The sequence below is a fragment of the Salmo salar genome, chromosome ssa07, assembly GCF_905237065.1.
Source record: "Salmo salar chromosome ssa07, Ssal_v3.1, whole genome shotgun sequence".
Classification (NCBI taxonomy): domain Eukaryota; kingdom Metazoa; phylum Chordata; class Actinopteri; order Salmoniformes; family Salmonidae; genus Salmo; species Salmo salar.
This window is the reverse complement of record NC_059448.1, coordinates 65803532-65810060: the sequence shown is the minus strand read 5'-3', so window position 1 is coordinate 65810060 and position 6529 is coordinate 65803532. Positions and strand designations below refer to the sequence as shown.

The following is a 6529-nucleotide window of genomic DNA, read 5'->3' as shown; positions in this document are numbered from 1 at the left end:
AGACTGTTTCCTTTCCACTGGAACATTCACAAGACTGAAGAGACACCTCAGACTGTTTCCTTTCCACTGGAACATTCACAAGACTGAAGAGACACCTCAGACTGTTTCCTTTCCACTGGAACTTTCACAAGACTGAAGAGACACCTCAGACTGTTTCCTTTCCACTGAAGCCTTTCACAAGACTGAAGAGACACCTCAGACTGTTTCCTTTCCACTGGAACCTTTCACAAGACTGAAGAGACACCTCAGACTGTTTCCTTTCCACTGGAACATTCACAAGACTGAAGAGACACCTCAGACTGTTTCCTTTCCACTGGAACTTTCACAAGACTGAAGAGACACCTCAGACTGTTTCCTTTCCACTGGAACTTTCACAAGACTGAAGAGACACCTCAGACTGTTTCCTTTCCACTGGAACTTTCACAAGACTGAAGAGACACCTCAGACTGTTTCCTTTCCACTGGAACTTTCACAAGACTGAAGAGACACCTCAGACTGTTTCCTTTCCACTGGAACATTCACAAGACTGAAGAGACACCTCAGACTGTTTCCTTTCCACTGGAACTTTCACAAGACTGAAGAGACACCTCAGACTGTTTCCCTTTCCACTGAGCCTTTCACAAGACTGAAGAGACACCTCAGACTGTTTCCTTTCCACTGGAACTTTCACAAGACTGAAGAGACACCTCAGACTGTTTCCTTTCCACTGGAACTTTCACAAGACTGAAGAGACACCTCAGACTGTTTCCTTTCCACTGGAACTTTCACAAGACTGAAGAGACACCTCAGACTGTTTCCCTTTCCACTGGAACTTTCACAAGACTGAAGAGACACCTCAGACTGTTTCCTTTCCACTGGAACTTTCACAAGACTGAAGAGACACCTCAGACTGTTTCCTTTCCACTGGAACTTTCACAAGACTGAAGAGACACCTCAGACTGTTTCCTTTCCACTGGAACTTTCACAAGACTGAAGAGACACCTCAGACTGTTTCCTTTCCACTGGAACTTTCACAAGACTGAAGAGACACCTCAGACTGTTTCCTTTCCACTGGAACTTTCACAAGACTGAAGAGACACCTCAGACTGTTTCCTTTCCACTGGAACTTTCACAAGACTGAAGAGACACCTCAGACTGTTTCCTTTCCACTGGAACTTTCACAAGACTGAAGAGACACCTCAGACTGTTTCCTTTCCACTGGAACATTCACAAGACTGAAGAGACACCTCAGACTGTTTCCTTTCCACTGGAACTTTCACAAGACTGAAGAGACACCTCAGACTGTTCCCTTTCCACTGGAACTTTCACAAGACTGAAGAGACACCTCAGACTGTTTCCTTTCCACTGGAACTTTCACAAGACTGAAGAGACACCTCAGACTGTTTCCTTTCCACTGGAACTTTCACAAGACTGAAGAGACACCTCAGACTGTTTCCTTTCCACTGGAACTTTCACAAGACTGAAGAGACACCTCAGACTGTTTCCTTTCCACTGGAGCTTTCACAAGACTGAAGAGACACCTCAGACTGTTTCCTTTCCACTGAGCTTTCACAAGACTGAAGAGACACCTCAGACTGTTTCCTTTCCACTGGAACTTTCACAAGACTGAAGAGACACCTCAGACTGTTTCCTTTCCACTGGAACTTTCACAAGACTGAAGAGACACCTCAGACTGTTTCCTTTCCACTGGAACTTTCACAAGACTGAAGAGACACCTCAGACTGTTTCCTTTCCACTGGAACTTTCACAAGACTGAAGAGACACCTCAGACTGTTTCCCTTTCCACTGAGCCTTTCACAAGACTTGAGGAGACACCTCAGACTGATTTAAAGTGGTCAGTAACTGAGCGTCAGTAATACAAACACAAAGAAATACAAAATACGTAGAGTTTATCCTCCAAATGAAGCACTAGAAGTGAAAATCAAGCAAAGAAAATGTATTTAATAAAAGGGAGTTTACTGTAGAAATATTCCATGAGAAATAGACCCTAGAAGGAACGTGTGTTTAGAGACGACAGTGTGTGTGGAGTACCGATGGTGCCAGGATGTGTGATATTCCTTGAGATCCATCAGACCTACGGCTGCAAATCTCCAGACACTTTCTCACTAGTCACAGATTTTACAGAAATCAGTAGTGAATAAGCAGGCAATCCAAGATCATCCAACTGGGATTAGGGAAAAGTTACCAGAAACCCCAAATTATACCACACTCTGTCTACCACTCTCCCTGCTGTAACCAGAGGATGAAGAGTCTGAGCAGCTGTGGTGGGAGAAGTCTATGAAGATGCCATCAGGGTCAGAGTCCATAGAGTCCAGTATCTGATCTACCACTGTCTCCGGGCTGGAGGAACAGCTGGGGATCGCCCGTCTCCGAACCAGAGTGGGCCTGACACAGAACAGAGGGGGACACTGTCGACTCCCCCCCGCCGTGGAGGAAGGGTCCTGGGGAGTGGGAGTCCTGAAAGATGGAGGGCTGGAGGTGGGACCCCAAAGACTCAGACCCCACAGACCCACAGAGATCCAGACTTCCTCCACCACCAACAACCCCTGTCAGGCTGAGCTCCTGCTCCAGGGAGGAGAGGCCCGGCTGGGCCGCGGAGGCCAGGGAGGAAGTGGTGCTGATGTCGTTGATGGCGCCTTCTTCCAGACAGGAAGTCATCTCGCAGACGGAATGGCGGCGGATGCCCATGCTGCTCACGGAGCCTGTCTCGGTATCATACTCCACCACAGGCGTCAACATGGGCACGTTGTAGGACTTGGAGCGCATCACCAGGTTCTTGGCGGGGCGTCGCCTGACTTGGGCCACCGCCGCTGCAGACGCTTTTCTGGAGAGAGGATAGGAGGAGGGGTGAAGAGGGATGAGTGAAGGAGAGAAAGAAGTGGTGGGATGGAAGGAGGGAGGGAGAGAGGGAGGGAGAAAGATGGGATGTGAAGAAGTGAAAACAAGACAGACGTTGAGGCCATCTAGACTAGTATAACACAGGAAACTAACAGCACATCAGCTGAACAGCTGTGAATGGAGAGTACAAATCATGCATGATGAAATGTAAATCATTTAGCTGTATGCGTATTAGTCTAACTACCCAGTACGCAGGAGGAGTATTGATGAAATGTAAATCATTTAGCTGTATGAGTATTAGTCCAACTACCCAGTACGCAGGAGGAGTATTGATGAAATGTAAATCATTTAGCTGTATGAGTATTAGTCTAACTACCCAGTACGCAGGAGGAGTATTGATGAAATGTAAATCATTTAGCTGTATGAGTATTAGTCTAACTACCCAGTACGCAGGAGGAGTATTGCATTGAGGATCCGTCGTTGGAGTAGAGACCGTGGGTTCCCAGGTAGGAGACACCACCTTCTGAACCAAAGCTTCCAGACGCAGGTAGTCCTCAGTCACTCCTTTAGACTCATGGACACCCTGGAACACACACATCACAGTTAGTCCTCAGTCACTCCTTTAGACTCATGGACACCCTGGAACACACACATCACAGTTAGTCCTCAGTCACTCCTTTAGACTCATGGACACCCTGGAACACACACATCACAGTTAGTCCTCAGTCACTCCTTTAGACTCATGGACACCCTGGAACACACACATCACAGTTAGTCCTCAGTCACTCCTTTAGACTCATGGACACCCTGGAACACACACATCACAGTTAGTCCTCAGTCACTCCTTTAGACTCATGGACAGCCTGGAACACACACATCACAGTTAGTCCTCAGTCACTCCTTTAGACTCATGGACACCCTGGAACACACACATCACAGTTAGTCCTCAGTCACTCCTTTAGACTCATGGACACCCTGGAACACACACATCACAGTTAGTCCTCAGTCACTCCTTTAGACTCATGGACACCCTGGAACACACACATCACAGTTAGTCCTCAGTCACTCCTTTAGACTCATGGACACCCTGGAACACACATCACAGTTAGTCCTCAGTCACTCCTTTAGACTCATGGACAGCCTGGAACACACACATCACAGTTAGTCCTCAGTCACTCCTTTAGACTCATGGACACCCTGGAACACACACATCACAGTTAGTCCTCAGTCACTCCTTTAGACTCATGGACACCCTGGAACACACACATCACAGTTAGTCCTCAGTCACTCCTTTAGACTCATGGACACCCTGGAACACACACATCACAGTTAGTCCTCAGTCACTCCTTTAGACTCATGGACACCCTGGAACACACATCACAGTTAGTCCTCAGTCACTCCTTTAGACTCATGGACACCCTGGAACACACACATCACAGTTAGTCCTCAGTCACTCCTTTAGACTCATGGACACCCTGGAACACACACATCACAGTTAGTCCTCAGTCACTCCTTTAGACTCATGGACACCCTGGAACACACACATCACAGTTAGTCCTCAGTCACTCCTTTAGACTCATGGACACCCTGGAACACACACATCACAGTTAGTCCTCAGTCACTCCTTTAGACTCATGGACACCCTGGAACACACACATCACAGTTAGTCCTCAGTCACTCCTTTAGACTCATGGACACCCTGGAACACACAGACACACACAATGAGACTCCCACAGGAAACCACACCTGCTGTACACTAAAAAATCAGTGCTTACCATTTGTCAACCACTTAAAATAAATCTGTCCTCAAACCATAACCATATTTGAGTCTATTGAAATGTCAGTTTCAGAGGAAATACATTGTCCATTAGAGGGCTCTGTGTTTGTTGTGTAGAATAGAACAGAGAGAAAGGGGCAGGGTAAGAGTATGCGGAAAACACGGAGTAAATACTGAGCTGGAGGAAAGTAACTGAGTAACTATGTCAGAGGAGAGACAGTCACTAACTGTATGTCAGAGGAGAGACAGTAACTAACTGTATATCAGAGGAGAGACAGTAACTAACTGTATATCGGAGGAGAGACAGTCACTAACTGTATATCAGAGGAGAGACAGTCACTAACTGTATATCAGAGGAGAGACAGTCACTAACTGTATATCAGAGGAGAGACAGTAACTAACTGTATATCAGAGGAGAGACAGTCACTAACTGTATGTCAGAGGAGAGACAGTAACTAACTGTATATCAGAGGAGAGACAGTCACTAACTGTATGTCAGAGGAGAGACAGTAACTAACTGTATATCAGAGGAGAGACAGTAACTAACTGTATATCGGAGGAGAGACAGTAACTAACTGTATGTCAGAGGAGAGACAGTAACTAACTGTATATCAGAGGAGAGAGTAACTAACTGTATATCAGAGGAGAGACAGTAACTAACTGTATATCAGAGGAGAGACAGTCACTAACTGTATATCAGAGGAGAGACAGTAACTAACTGTATATCAGAGGAGAGACAGTAACTAACTGTATATCAGAGGAGAGACAGTCACTAACTGTATATCAGAGGAGAGACAGTAACTAACTGTATGTCAGAGGAGAGACAGTAACTAACTGTATATCAGAGGAGAGACAGTCACTAACTGTATATCAGAGGAGAGACAGTAACTAACTGTATGTCAGAGGAGAGACAGTAACTAACTGTATGTCAGAGGAGAGAGCAGTAACTAACTGTATATCAGAGGAGAGACAGTAACTAACTGTATGTCAGAGGAGAGACAGTAACTAACTGTATATCAGAGGAGAGACAGTAACTAACTGTATGTCAGAGGAGAGACAGTAACTAACTGTATATCAGAGGAGAGACAGTAACTAACTGTATATCGGAGGAGAGACAGTAACTAACTGTATATCAGAGGAGAGACAGTCACTAACTGTATATCAGAGGAGAGACAGTAACTAACTGTATATCAGAGGAGAGACAGTAACTAACTGTATATCAGAGGAGAGACAGTCACTAACTGTATGTCAGAGGAGAGACAGTAACTAACTGTATATCAGAGGAGAGACAGTCACTAACTGTATGTCAGAGGAGAGACAGTAACTAACTGTATATCAGAGGAGAGACAGTAACTAACTGTATATCAGAGGAGAGACAGTAACTAACTGTATGTCAGAGGAGAGACAGTAACTAACTGTATATCAGAGGAGAGAGTAACTAACTGTATATCAGAGGAGAGACAGTAACTAACTGTATATCAGAGGAGAGACAGTAACTAACTGTATATCAGAGGAGAGACAGTCACTAACTGTATATCAGAGGAGAGACAGTAACTAACTGTATATCAGAGGAGAGACAGTAACTAACTGTATATCAGAGGAGAGACAGTAACTAACTGTATATCAGAGGAGAGACAGTAACTAACTGTATATCAGAGGAGAGACAGTAACTAACTGTATATCAGAGGAGAGACAGTAACTAACTGTATATCAGAGGAGAGACAGTAACTAACTGTATATCGGAGGAGAGACAGTAACTAACTGTATATCAGAGGAGAGACAGTAACTAACTGTATATCAGAGGAGAGACAGTAACTAACTGTATATCAGAGGAGAGACAGTAACTAACTGTATATCAGAGGAGAGACAGTAACTAACTGTATATCAGGAGGAGAGACAGTAACTAACTGTATA

The 6529-nt window shown here is 45.1% G+C and overlaps 1 pseudogene; it reads right to left on the bottom strand.

Annotated features, from left to right (window-relative positions):
* Window positions 1–2062: 2062 nt before the first annotated feature.
* Window positions 2063–6529, bottom strand: part of LOC123743814 (proline-rich protein 5-like) — a 64462-nt pseudogene continuing 59995 nt past the window's right edge.